The sequence below is a fragment of the Pseudophryne corroboree genome, chromosome 4, assembly GCF_028390025.1.
Source record: "Pseudophryne corroboree isolate aPseCor3 chromosome 4, aPseCor3.hap2, whole genome shotgun sequence".
Classification (NCBI taxonomy): domain Eukaryota; kingdom Metazoa; phylum Chordata; class Amphibia; order Anura; family Myobatrachidae; genus Pseudophryne; species Pseudophryne corroboree.
Genome location: NC_086447.1, coordinates 479,303,089 through 479,318,909, shown reverse-complemented (window position 1 = coordinate 479,318,909; position 15,821 = coordinate 479,303,089).

Sequence of the window (15,821 nt, the reverse complement as noted above, 5' to 3'; positions counted from 1 at the left end):
GGGAGGGCAGGGTGTGTTGGGGGTGGAGGGATGTGGAGTGTATGTGGGGGGACAGGGGGAGTAGGGGATGTTGGAGGTAGAGGGGTATAGGGTGTATGTGGGAAGACATGGGGAGTAGGCAGGCGTTAAAGTGAGCCGGAACGGGGCGGAACTGCGTTCCATCAGTTCCACTTGGAGATGGAATGCAGTTCCGCCTCCTCCGGCTCACCTAACCCGATGTGTGAACGGAGCCGCAGGGAGATGCCAGGTGCCTGCTGAGATTGTGTTACCAGATGGCGATCGGCTCTCTCTCCACAGCGGAAGCCGGAGACAGGAGCTCACTACTGAGCTCTGTCTCTCTGCTCTGTCGGTGTGCGCTATGGGAGAGACGTCATGACGTCTCTCCCATAGCGCCAAGGAGCGGATGCCAGAAGGACTGCAGCAGCGGATGCGGGAGCGGGGCTTAGTGAGTATTGTGTCTGTTTGTTTGTTTTCATATGTTTCTACTGGGGGGCAAACTACAAGGGGGGCTCACTACTGGAGGGCATTACTATTGGAGGACATTACTACTTGAGGGCATTGCTACTGGGGGGCATTACTACAAGGTGGCAAACTACAGGGGGGGGCAAACTATGGGGGGGCATTACTTCTGGGGGGGCATTACTAATGGGGGAAAACTACAAGGGTGCTAACTACTTGGGGCATTACTACTGGGGGGCTAAACTGCTGGGGGCAAACTACAAGGGGGCTAGCTACTGGGGGCAAACTACAGGGTGGCTAACTACTGGGGGGGCTAAACTACTGGGGGCAAACTACAAGGGGGCTAACTACTGGGGGCAAACTACATGGTGGCTAACTACTGGGAGCAAACTACAGGGGGACATTACTACTGGGGGGTATTACTACTGGGGGGCATTACTACAGGGGGGGCTAACTACATGGGGGCTAAACTACAGGGGCTAAACTACAGGGGGCATTACTACAGGGAGAGCTAAACTACAGGGGGTAAACTACATGGGGCAAACTACATGAGGGCTAAACAACAGGGAGGCTAAACTACTGGGGGCATAACTGCAGGAGCTATAACTACAGGGGCTAAACTACAGGGGCATTACCACTGGGGGCTAAACTACTGGAGGGCTAAACAACACAGGATAAACTACAGGGAGGCTAAACTACTCGGGGCATAACTACAGGGGCTAAACTACTGGGGGCATTATCATTAAGGGCATTACTACTAGGGACACTTCTAATGAGGGCATTGTAAAGGGGGCACTTTATAAGGGGCACAACTCCTGGGGACATAAGGGGCGCTACTACTGGGGACATTGCATAAGGGGCACTACTACTATGGGCTCTATATAAGGGGCACTACCACTGTGGGCACTACCAGTACAGTGGACATTGCATAAGAGGCACTACAACTGTGGGCATTGTGTAAGGGGCGCTACTGCTGTGGGCATTGTGTGTATTTTGGGGTGCTACTACTGTGGGCATTACATGTATTAGGGGTGCTACTACTGTGGGATTTGTGTATAAACTACACTAATGTGTATCATAACATGAATAAGATTGTGCTACTGAGTGGCATAATTTTAATTGGGGATACTATTGTGTGACCACGCCTCTTTCTTTTTGAAACTATGCCCCTTTTGGGGCGTGCGCGCCGTAAATACCTTTATTGCATGGGCGCCAGGGGGAGGGGGGGTGAGTTCCACCACCTCTATAGGACCACTTTAAGCACGGGAGTAGGTCATGTAAGGGTAGAGGGATATAGGGTTATGTGGTGTGAAAGGGGGAGTAGGGTGTGTGGGGGTATAGGGGTATGGCTATAGGGGTTGGGTAGGGGGAGATAGGGGTTTTGTGGGCTGTGGGCATAAGATGTGTATGTGTGGGATAAGGGATGTTGTGTGGGGTTATGGAATAGGGTACTGGGTCAGAGGCAGTACTAGCAGCAATGCAGCCAGTGCATTGCACCAGGGTCTGCAGGGATGAAGGTGGTGGGATTATCTGCTAGAGGGCACCAACAAAAATCTTGTCTAGGGCATCAAATTTGTTAAGGCTAGCTGGCTCTAGCTGCAAGAGAATCTGTTTACAATGGTGTAAACTAAAGGGCTAAACTCTGAAAAGAGGTACATAGAGGTCAGACCTGCAACGCTAATGAACCTTCTGCAAGAGATTTCAGTGATATCTCCTGCAAAGAGATTTCTGAGAAATATCTTGCATTAAGGTATTAGTACATAGCAACACTTCACAAAATTATGCAGAAACATTGCTAAATAGATCACCAAAATTGCAAACACCAAAAATTCCTGGATCTGTCTAAACTGTTCCATTTAAATGCTACCTCAAAGCTAATTTGTTGCTATCTTCAACTTCTACACTGGTCAACTGGTCCACTGCTTCACTGTTTTTACTGCTTCATCCCTGTAGACTGTAAAAAAAAACATTACAGCTAAAATGTAACTAAAAAGTGGCACCCAAAACACCCATATAACATAAAAACAAAAATATATTTACTTTTTCAGCGCTCTGTAATGAATCTTCTTTATACCTTCAATAATGAATCTCATTTTAAAAATAAAAATGGTAATAGTGTAATATGTCTTTAAACATTATGGCACACTGAGTACTTTTTCTCTCATCCTCATTGCGGAAATGTCCGTAGGTATTTTTGTTTTCCACGGTGCAGCACACTGCTTTATTTTGGTGGTCACTGCCAAATTTCTTTAATATTCACAAGGATAAGTTGATGTATTTTTGTGTATCAGGACACATAAAAACACATTATTCATAAAGCAGCAGCACATTTCCAACACACTGAACATTATGTGCATTACACAGTGATGTGTGTAGTGCAGATTACTAAAGATTACTTTTTGCTTGTGTCCTGTGTTGGCTTGATTGCCTCTATCTGTCATGCCCATTGTGGATCTTTGCAGAATATCAGTCTTTGTAGCTAGTGGTAATGGTAAAACAGTGACACCAAGTGGCTGAAGTAGATATTACTACTATGTGCTATTCTGTCCTTAACTCTATCTATGCTGAATGAAGAAAGTTATGTTTCTCATTCCTTCACCATGATTATATTATTATTATTATTATTATTATTATTACTATTATTATTATTCTTTATTTATATCACGCCACAAGGGATCTGCAACGCCCAATTACAGAGTACATACATGAAAAATCAAAATGGGATAATAGTGACTTACAGTTGAAGACAATATAGGACATGTACAGGGTAAATAACACTTACATAAGTATCAGAGTGGCAGATACCGTGGGATTAGGTGCGTCAAGGATGTTTAAGTAAGAGAAGGACAAGCACATGAGGGTTGAGGGCCCTGCTCGTTAGAGCTTACATTCTAAAGGGGGGGGGCAGACAGACGGGTGACACAGATGGGGTAGACAGTGAGTGTGGAACTGAGGGTTAGGATGAGATTAGGCTGGGTTTGGTGAAGAAGTGGGTCTTGAGAGCCCATTTTAAGTTTTGTAGAGAAGTGGAGAGTCTGAGGGAGAGGGGTAGGGAATTCCAGAGAAACTGAGCCGCACGTGAGAAATCTTGGAGGTAGGAGTGGGAGGAAGTAAACAGTAGGCATGAGAGGCAGCATACATTAGCAGAGCGAAGAGGACGGGTGTGAGTGTAAAGGGAGATAAGGTCAGAGATGTAAATGAGAGAGGAGTAGGTGAGGGCTTTGTAAGTTATACCCCTTTTCCACCACTGTAGCACGGGTCGCAGACGTGTCGCCTGACACGGCTGCGACCTGTGCTACAGCCCCCTTCAGACAGCGCTCACCAACCCGACGCGGCAGGGGCGGCGCTGGGAGATCACATGATCTCCCAGCGCCGCCCTCCCATACACTGTGAACGGGAGCCGTGTCGCCTCGACACGGCTCCCGTTCACACTAAACAGCTAGCCGAGTTGAACACGTGTTCAACCCGGCTAGCTACCCGGGTAGGATTCCCGGATCACTTGATCCGGGAATTTGCCGGGGGACCCTTTTCCACTAGTAAAAAACACGGGTAAATGCGTGTCCCCGCGCATTTACCCATGTTTTAAAAAGCTAGTGGAAAAGGGGTATTAGTGTGAGAAGTTTGAATTGGATTCTGAAAAGGAAGGGGAGCCAGTGAAGTGCTAGTAGGAGAGGGGAGGTGAACACAGTGCGTGATTCTTCTGGAATGCTCATCAATGGATTTCACAGTTTATAAACTAAATGGTTTATATCAAACATAAGAACTTTTATAACAATATTATTTGTTTAATAATTTTTATTCCAAGCTATGTTTTCTTTTTAGTAAAAGAAAAATGAGATAAATACCTGTTTTCAGGGTTTTTACCACACTTACACTAAGCCCTGCATCCTTGGCCTTCAGGCAGAGAGTAATGCCATCTTCTGCTTGCATTATCCTATAGAAGCCTATGGGCTTCTTTCCACACTGTGCTGTCCAATCAGATTCCTCCCAGCATGCTCTACAGCTGCAGCATCACTCTGCGCATGTGCAAATGGACTCCCAGGACTGATGCCCGGAAGTCCAGTGACGGGAGCGCCTCACAAATTATAGCTCTTATCGGAAGAGCTATCGTTTGCAGTACTAATCACATATGTTAGTGCATATGCAATTAGTAACACTGTGATAACGGTGCGGTGTTTGGTGGAATGTATTTCGCCTTCATAGTGCATCCCGCCCACAGTATTAAGTCACACAGTATATTATCCCCTGCAAAAAGAGACAGTTATATTGTGCATTGCACCAGGATTGGTAACAATGCAGCCTATTAACTAGGAACTGAGGACACCATTGGTAATGCATTCATATAAAACCAGACAAAAACCACAAAATGGCAGCCTCCATGTGAAAGCTTCAGGGATACTTTAATAAACATCTACTATGAGTAGCAAGTTAAAGATTTTCACTGGGGGGAATTCCAGTATTCCACAGTGCCCTTCCAGTAAATATTTTATATAGATAAATACTGTAGATAACGATGAGCCTTCATATATCACTGCCCACCAAAGAGCAGCCAGAGTAAGTAATTCTGCAAGTATTCCGCAGCAATGACTTCAGCATCTTAATGAAAGTGAGGATTATAGTACAAAGGCATTTAGCCACAGAACCCATTAACCTGTAAATATTTCCCTTCTGCTGCTGAAGTATAAAAACTTTTACAACTGTGTTTTAGCTGTATTTTCCTTTTATCTAGACATCAGTCGGGTCCCGCTACTGGGGTCATGACCTCTGCAAAAGCTACACAGTAATGGCCTTTGCAGTGCTACAGGTTTGTGCTTACTGCTACTAGAAACATGTTGTATATTGGCCCCAGTTGTTCGCTCGCTAGCTGCTTTTAGCAGCATTGCAAACGCTAGGCCGCCGCCCTCTGGGAGTGTATCTTAGCTTAGCAGAATGGCGCACGACAGGTTAGCAGAACTGCTACTAAATAATTCCTTGCAGTTTCTGAGTAGCTCCAGACCTACTCCTAGATTGCGATCAGCTCGGTCCGTTAAGTTCCTGGTTTGACGTCACAAACACGCCCTGCGTTCGGCCAGCCACTCCCCCGTTTCTCCAGCCATTCCTGCATTTTTACCTGGCACGCCTGCGTTTTTTAGCACACTCTGAAAACGCCATGTTGCCGCCCAGAAACACCCACTTCCTGACAATCACACTACGATCACTTGAGCATTGAAAAAACTTTGCTCGAGCTTGTGTATATCTACAAAGTTTTGTGTTAAATAACTAAGCGCATGCGCGCTGCATACCATGCGCATGCGCATTTTCTACCTAATCACTCCGTTGCGAAAAATGTCAATGAGCGAACAACTCGGAATGACCCCCCTTGTGAGATCTAGACAAGCTTACAATGCAATGAGTTTTGACCAAACTGTTGGATATGACCACATGGACTGAGAACTCGTCCGTAACCACGAGTGTGGGATAAGAGCCACATGCAAGGATGAGGGGACAACATTGTTACTGTCTCAGTGACACCCATATTTAGTTTGTAGGCTGCCTGAAATAGCACCCTACAACCATGAGAGCTGCACAGCGTGTCCTTAGGGCACGTCCGTCACTCAGCTTCCTGCTCCCAGCACCCTCTTCTGTGCTGTCTTCATCAGTGCGGCAAGGAGCGGCGGGGGATCACGTGCGCTGCAATGGCCCTAATTAGAAAGATTTCTATGTCAACAAACTAAAATTGGACATAAAAATGGAGGCTTATTAGCCTGTTTTGTTATCAGACACACAGTTTATATATAGAATCCAAATGGCAAGAGCAATAGAGGTCTAATCAGATTTCATAGCTCAAAAAATCTGTCTGGCCAGTGGCCTGCAAGTTTCATGTCTGTTAGAGCATTGCCCACACTAGATTCTTTATGGTTCAATACATTTGCTTAGCCCAAATAATTTCTGAATACACTATTAGCAGTGTATGTGTGTGGTATAACTGCTCATTGTTGACAGATCAGATCACTTGCCTATCAGCCAGAATGATAGGAATCCCAAATGTGCAGGCACCAAAGCATCTGTCTTTAGATGTACTATACAGGACTGTCCGTTATACTAGCCTACTCTCCCGGAAAGGCCGGGAGGCGCCCGAAAATCGTGTGGCACTCCCAGCCTCCCAGGGAAGTGGGCAAGTCTCCCACATCCTGCACCCCCCACACCCCCTACTCACTGCCACCCGTACTCCCGCTACATCCTGACACACAGGACACATGACGCGATTTGTGGTAAATTGCGTTATCATAGCCAGAGACGGATTAAGGCATGTGGGGGCCCAGGGGCAATGAAGTTGTGGGGGCCCCAACTAATAAAATTGCTGCCAAACACCTCTGTGCAACCCCCCCTTTGAACAACCGGTACTGCTATGCCCCTGACGTAACACACACACAACCACACACATATACAAATACACGTGTAAAAACATAAAATACATACAGTATATAATTACACACCACACGCACATATAATATATACATATATACTGTATGTGTGTGTGTGTGTGTGTGTGTGTGTGTGTGTGTGTGTGTGTATATATATGTATACAGTGGCGGATCCAGGGGGGGGGCGTGCCCCCCCTGTCATTTGTGCCCCCCCCCGTCTCCCGGCGCCGGCGGTCCCCCCCCCCCCCCCCCCCGCTTGTGTCACTGAGACACGCTGCCGCTCAGTCCGGCGGCAGCGTGTCTCAGTTGTCAGGAGGAGGGCGCGGCTATGTCTGGCGGCCGCGGACCGGCAGCCAATCAGGAGCCGCCGGTCCGCAAGCTCTGATTGGCTCACGAACCGGCGGCTAGTTTGAAGTCCTACACGCCGCCCGGCGCCAGACATAGCCACGCTCTCCTCCTGACACCCTCAGAGCCGGGCAGAGAAGCAGCAGCAGCAGCGGTAAGCAGCTGCAGCACTGCTGTGGGGGCATTTGTATACCTGCTGTGGGGGCATTTGTATACGTGCTGTGGGGGCATTTGTATACCTGGCACTGTGAGGGCAATTGTATACCTGGCACTGTGGGGCATTTGTATACCTGGCACTGTGGGGGCAATTGTTTACCTGGCACTGTGGGGGCAATTGTTTACCTGGCACTGTGGGAGCAATTGTTTAACTGGCACCATGGGGCATTTGTATACCTGACACTGTGGGGGCATTTTTGGATCTGGCACTGTAGGGGCATTTTTGGATCTGGCACTGTGGGTGCATTTGTGGATCTGGCACTGTGGGGGCAATTGTGGATCTGGCACTGTGGGGGCAATTGTGGATTTGGCACTGCACTATTGGGGGCATACTCCTAGGAGGCATTACTACTGGGGGCAAACTACTGGAGGACATTATTACTGGGGGCATCTACTGGGGGCAAACTACTGGGGAACATTATTACTGGGGGCCAACTACAAAGGGGCTAACTTCTGGGGGCAAACTACAGGAGGGCATTACTACTGGCAGCGTAACTACAGGGGCATTACTACTGGTGGCGTAACTACAGGGGCATTACTACTTGGGGGCTAAACTACAGGGGGCCAAACTACTGGGGGCATAACTACAGGGGGATAACTACAGGGGCCAAACTACTGGGGGCATAACTACTGGAGGCTAAACTACAAAGGGGGCATAACTACAGGGGCTAAACTACAATGGGGCAAACTACAGGGGGGCATTACTACTGGTGGCTAAACTACAAGCAGGCAAACTACTGGGGGCATTACCACTGGGAGGCTAAACTAAAGGGGGGGGGGGGCAAACTACTGGGGTCATAACTGCAGGGGCATTACCACTGGGGGCATAACTACTGGGGCGCTAAATGACTGCGGGCATTACTACAGGCAACATTACTACTGGGGGCAATATGGGCATTGCATAAGGGGCACCACTACTATGGGGTCTATATAAGGGGCACTACCAGTACAGTGGACATTGTATATACAGTATATATAAAACCGCATAGGACTGGTTCTCCATGTTGCATAATATAACTTTGCTGGTGCCTCCACATATACAAATGTATAGATACAGAAAAGCAATGGTGCGACACTCAGCTAGACGAATAGTCAATAAACCAGTCAGGTCTTACAACGTTTCGGTGCTTTTATGCAAATTCTAGATTGGCGTCACACCCGGGTGCGGGTCGTACCCCCCGCACTCGCCTTGTGATGCCATTGGGCAGATGCACTAAGCCTTAGAGAGTGATAAAGTGTATTTAACTTTTTATCCACTCCGATTCAGACCTGATCGCTAGGCTGCATTTTCTCACAGCCTGCAATCAGGTCTGAACTGCGCTTGCGTATGCACCGCAATGTGCAGGCGCAACGGACCGCAGCAATGGGGAACAGAATGGTTCGAAAAAATTATAGCGATGGAATGGTGCGAAAAAATCGATCGCATGGACGATCACAAGGTGACTGACAGGAAGAGGGCGTTTGTGGGTGACAACTGACCGTTTTCAGGGAGTGTCTGGAAAAACACAGGCGTGTCCAAGCGTTGGAAGGGAGGGTGTCTGACGTCAATTACGATCCTGGACAGGCTGAAGTAATCGCAGCGGCTGTGTAAGTCCTGGGCTGCGCAGAGACTGCACAAAATCAGTTGGTGCAGCTCTGCTACACATGCGTTCGCACACTTGCACAGCTAAAATACACTCCCCCCGTGGACGGCGACTATCTGATCGCAGGACAGCAAAAATCGCTGCCCAGCGATCAGGTCTGAATTACCCCCACAATGCAGGATACCTGACATTGCCCAAATGTGCAGAGTGCTGGAGTGCGGGAGTGCTCTACCAAAGTGTCTACAAGTGCCTGTAGCAAAGTGCTCTCTTAAATATTTTACCACATGACAGCTAAGTGACATAAGTGACCAGGTTAAAAAGCCTTCAAGTAGACTTTAAGGTGTTAGATATGTGAAAGACAAAGGAGGAGGAAATGGAGAGATAACATTGTCACTGCTGGGTGGGGTTATCTAGCTTAGATCACACTGAGAAGTGAACAAAATTGTAAAAATCAACAAGATTTCCAAATGTGATTGGAAGTTCAGAGAGATCTCTTTTATTATATCATGTTTTGTTTGACCATTTGCGCTTATTCTAATATAGGGACTGATTCTGAGTTGGAAGTAAAACAAAACAGAACTTACCACCTACATACTAATCGCATGTTATCTTACATATGCCATTAGTATCGCAAAGGACGATAAGAGACGTCCTTTGCAAACACAGGACTTCTGGATTTCTGTGCCGGGAGTCTGCACATGCGCAGAGTGACCCAGCGTCCGCAAGGAAGGCTGGGAGAGATACAATCTTAGAGGGAATGGTGGAAAGAAGCCCAAAGACTTCTATGGACACTAGAGATGAGCGGGTTCGGTTCCTCGGAAACCGAACCCGCCCGAACTTCAGTTTTTTTTACACGGGTCCGAGCGACTCGGATCTTCCCGCCTTGCTCGGTTAACCCGAGCGCGCCCGAACGTCATCATCCTGCTGTCGGATTATCGCGAGGCTCGGATTCTATCGCGAGACTCGGATTCTATATAAGGAGCCGCGCGTCGCCGCCATTTTCACACGTGCATTGAGATTGATAGGGAGAGGACGTGGCTGGCGTCCGCTCCGTTTATAGAGAGTGAGACTACTAGAGTAGAGAGAGACACAGTATTATTTACTTTAGTAATTTTGGGGAGCATTAGGAGGAGTACTACTACTTGCTGAAGTGATAGTGTGACTGTATATCTGACTTGTGGGGGAGACAGTGGGGAGCAGTTAGAGTCTGAGAGCAGGAGTACATATTTTAACGTACAGTGCACACTTTTGCTGGCACTCTGCTGCCAGAGTGCCACACTGCCATTGTGACCACACTGACCACCAGTATATATTGTGATTGTCTGCTTAGGAGTACTACTTGCAAGTTGCTGATAGTGTGACCAGTGACCTGACCACCAGTTTAATTAATCACCACCAGTTTAATATATATATATATATATATATAATTGTATATAATATATATATAATTGTATATGTATACCACCTACCCGTGTTTTTTTTTTCTTTCTTTCTTCTTGATACATACTACTATAGTAGCTTACTGTAGCAGTCTGCGGTGCTGCTGAGCTGACAGTGTCCAGCAGGTCCGTCATCAGTCATTACATAATAAATATATATACCTGTGCGGCTGCAGTACTAGTGATATTATATATATATATATATATATATATATATATATATTAATTTCATCTCATTATCATCCAGTCTATATTAGCAGCAGACACAGTACGGTAGTCCACGGCTGTAGCTACCTCTGTGTCGGCAGTCGCTGGTCCATCCATAATTGTATACCACCTACCCGTGGTTTTTTTTTTTCTCTTTCTTCTTGATACATACTACTATAGTAGCTTACTGAAGCAGTCTGCGGTGCTGCTGAGCTGACAGTGTCCAGCAGGTCCGTCATCAGTCATTACATAATAAATATATATACCTGTGCGGCTGCAGTACTAGTGATATTATATATATATATATATATATATATATATTAATTTCATCTCATTATCACCCAGTCTATATTAGCAGCAGACACAGTACGGTAGTCCACGGCTGTAGCTACCCCTGTGTCGGCAGTCGCTGGTCCATCCATAATTGTATACCACCTACCCGTGGTTTTTTTTTCTCTTTCTTCTTGATACATACTACTATAGTAGCTTACTGTAGCAGTCTGCGGTGCTGCTGAGCTGACAGTGTCCAGCTGGTCCGTCATCAGTCATTACATAATAAATATATATACCTGTCCGGCTGCAGTACTAGTGATATTATATATATATATATATATTAATTTCATCTCATTATCATCCAGTCTATATTAGCAGCAGACACAGTCCGGTAGTCCACGGCTGTAGCTACCTCTGTGTCGGCAGTCGCTGGTCCATCCATAATTGTATACCACCTACCCGTGGTTTTTTTTTTCTCTTTCTTCTTGATACATACTACTATAGTAGCTTACTGTAGCAGTCTGCGGTGCTGCTGAGCTGACAGTGTCCAGCAGGTCCGTCATCAGTCATTACATAATAAATATATATACCTGTCCGGCTGCAGTACTAGTGATATTATATATTTATATATATTAATTTCATCTCATTATCATCCAGTCTATATTAGCAGCAGACACAGTACGGTAGTCCACGGCTGTAGCTACCTCTGTGTCGGCAGTCGCTGGTCCATCCATAATTGTATACCACCTACCCGTGGTTTTTTTTTTCTCTTTCTTCTTGATACATACTACTATAGTAGCTTACTGTAGCAGTCTGCGGTGCTGCTGAGCTGACAGTGTCCAGCAGGTCCGTCATCAGTCATTACATAATAAATATATATACCTGTCCGGCTGCAGTACTAGTGATATTATATATATATATATTAATTTCATCTCATTATCATCCAGTCTATATTAGCAGCAGACACAGTACGGTAGTCCACGGCTGTAGCTACCTCTGTGTCGGCAGTCGCTGGTCCATCCATAATTGTATACCACATACCCGTGGTTTTTTTTTTCTCTATCTTCTTGATATATACTACTATAGTAGCTTACTGTAGCAGTCTGCGGTGCTGCTGAGCTGACAGTGTCCAGCAGGTCCCTCATCAGTCATTACATAATAAATATATATACCTGTGCGGCTGCAGTACTAGTGATATTATATATATATATATATATTAATTTCATCTCATTATCATCCAGTCTATATTAGCAGCAGACACAGTACGGTAGTCCACGGCTGTAGCTACCTCTGTGTCGGCAGTCGCTGGTCCATCCATAATTGTATACCACCTACCCGTGGTTTTTTTTTTCTCTTTCTTCTTGATACATACTACTATAGTAGCTTACTGTAGCAGTCTGCGGTGCTGCTGAGCTGACAGTGTCCAGCAGGTCCGTCATCAGTCATTACATAATAAATATATATACCTGTGCGGCTGCAGTACTAGTGATATTATATATATATATATATATATATATATATTAATTTCATCTCATTATCATCCAGTCTATATTAGCAGCAGACACAGTACGGTAGTCCACGGCTGTAGCTACCTCTGTGTCGGCAGTCGCTGGTCCATCCATAAGTATACTAGTATCCATCCATATCCATTGTTTACCTGAGGTGCCTTTTAGTTGTGCCTATTAAAATATGGAGAACAAAAATGTTGAGGTTCCAAAATTAGGGAAAGATCAAGATCCACTCCCACCTCGTGCTGAAGCTGCTGCCACTAGTCATGGCCGAGACGATGAAATGCCAGCAACGTCGTCTGCCAAGGCCGATGCCCAATGTCATAGTACAGAGCATGTAAAATCCAAAACACCAAATATCAGTAAAAAAAGGACTCCAAAACCTAAAATAAAATTGTCGGAGGAGAAGCGTAAACTTGCCAATATGCCATTTACCACACGGAGTGGCAAGGAACGGCTGAGGCCCTGGCCTATGTTCATGGCTAGTGGTTCAGCTTCACATGAGGATGGAAGCACTCAGCCTCTCGCTAGAAAAATGAAAAGACTCAAGCTGGCAAAAGCACCGCAAAGAACTGTGCGTTCTTCGAAATCCCAAATCCACAAGGAGAGTCCAATTGTGTCGGTTGCGATGCCTGACCTTCCCAACACTGGACGTGAAGAGCATGCGCCTTCCACCATTTGCACGCCCCCTGCAAGTGCTGGAAGGAGCACCCGCAGTCCAGTTCCTGATAGTCAGATTGAAGATGTCAGTGTTGAAGTACACCAGGATGAGGAGGATATGGGTGTTGCTGGCGCTGGGGAGGAAATTGACCAGGAGGATTCTGATGGTGAGGTGGTTTGTTTAAGTCAGGCACCCGGGGAGACACCTGTTGTCCGTGGGAGGAATATGGCCGTTGACATGCCAGGTGAAAATACCAAAAAAATCAGCTCTTCGGTGTGGAGGTATTTCACCAGAAATGCGGACAACAGGTGTCAAGCCGTGTGTTCCCTTTGTCAAGCTGTAATAAGTAGGGGTAAGGACGTTAACCACCTCGGAACATCCTCCCTTATACGTCACCTGCAGCGCATTCATAATAAGTCAGTGACAAGTTCAAAAACTTTGGGTGACAGCGGAAGCAGTCCACTGACCAGTAAATCCCTTCCTCTTGTAACCAAGCTCACGCAAACCACCCCACCAACTCCCTCAGTGTCAATTTCCTCCTTCCCCAGGAATGCCAATAGTCCTGCAGGCCATGTCACTGGCAATTCTGACGAGTCCTCTCCTGCCTGGGATTCCTCCGATGCATCCTTGCGTGTAACGCCTACTGCTGCTGGCGCTGCTGTTGTTGCTGCTGGGAGTCGATGGTCATCCCAGAGGGGAAGTCGTAAGCCCACTTTTACTACTTCCACCAAGCAATTGACTGTCCAAGAGTCCTTTGCGAGGAAGATGAAATATCACAGCAGTCATCCTGTTGCAAAGCGGATAACTGAGGCCTTGACAACTATGTTGGTGTTAGACGTGCGTCCAGTATCCGCCGTTAGTTCACAGGGAACTAGACAATTTCTTGAGGTAGTGTGCCCCCGTTACCAAATACCATCTAGGTTCCACTTCTCTAGGCATGCGATACCGAGAATGTACACGGACGTCAGAAAAAGACTCACCAGTGTCCTAAAAAATGCAGTTGTACCCAATGTCCACTTAACCACGGACATGTGGACAAGTGGAGCAGGGCAGGGTCAGGACTATATGACTGTGACAGCCCACTGGGTAGATGTATGGACTCCCGCCGCAAGAACAGCAGCGGCGGCACCAGTAGCAGCATCTCGCAAACGCCAACTCTTTCCTAGGCAGGCTACGCTTTGTATCACCGGTTTCCAGAATACGCACACAGCTGAAAACCTCTTACGGCAACTGAGGAAGATCATCGCGGAATGGCTTACCCCAATTGGACTCTCCTGTGGATTTGTGGCATCGGACAACGCCAGCAATATTGTGTGTGCATTAAATATGGGCAAATTCCAGCACGTCCCATGTTTTGCACATACCTTGAATTTGGTGGTGCAGAATTTTTTAAAAAACGACAGGGGCGTGCAAGAGATGCTGTCGGTGGCCAGAAGAATTGCGGGACACTTTCGGCGTACAGGCACAACGTACAGAAGACTGGAGCACCACCAAAAACGCCTGAACCTGCCCTGCCATCATCTGAAGCAAGAAGTGGTAACGAGGTGGAATTCAACCCTATATATGCTTCAGAGGTTGGAGGAGCAGCAAAAGGCCATTCAAGCCTATACAATTGAGCACGATATAGGAGGTGGAATGTACCTGTCTCAAGCGCAGTGGAGAATGATTTCAACGTTGTGCAAGGTTCTGCAACCTTTTGAACTTGCCACACGTGAAGTCAGTTCAGACACTGCCAGCCTGAGTCAGGTCATTCCCCTCATCAGGCTTTTGCAGAAGAAGCTGGAGGCATTGAAGGAGGAGCTAAAAGGGAGCGATTCTGCTAGGCATGTGGGACTTGTGGATGGAGCCCTTAATTCGCTTAACAAGGATTCACGGGTGGTCAATCTGTTGAAATCAGAGCACTACATTTTGGCCACCGTGCTCGATCCTAGATTTAAAACCTACCTTGGATTTCTCTTTCCGGCAGACACAAGTCTGCTGGGGTTGAAAGACCTGCTGGTGACAAAATTGTCAAGTCAAGCGGAACGCGACCTGTCAACATCTCCTCCTTCACATTCTCCCGCAACTGGGGGTGCGAGGAAAAGGCTCAGAATTCCGAGCCCACCCGCTGGCGGTGATGCAGGGCAGTCTGGAGCGACTGCTGATGCTGACATCTGGTCCGGACTGAAGGACCTGACAACGATTACGGACATGTCGTCTACTGTCACTGCATATGATTCTCTCCCCATTGAAAGAATGGTGGAGGATTATATGAGTGACCGCATCCAAGTAGGCACGTCAGACAGTCCGTACTTATACTGGCAGGAAAAAGAGGCAATTTGGAGGCCCTTGCACAAACTGGCTTTATTCTACCTAAGTTGCCCTCCCACAAGTGTATACTCCGAAAGAGTGTTTAGTGCCGCCGCTCACCTTGTTAGCAATCAGCGTACGAGGTTACTTCCAGAAAATGTGGAGAAGATGATGTTCATTAAAATGAATTATAATCAATTCCTCCGTGGAGACATTGACCAGCAGCAATTGCCTCCACAAAGTACACAGGGAGCTGAGATGGTGGATTCCAGTGGGGACGAATTGATAATCTGTGAGGAGCGGGATGTACACGGTGATATATCGGAGGATGATGATGAGGTGGACATCTTGCCTCTGTAGAGCCAGTTTGTGCAAGGAGAGATTAATTGCTTCTTTTTCGGTGGGGGTCCAAACCAACCCGTCATTTCAGTCACAGT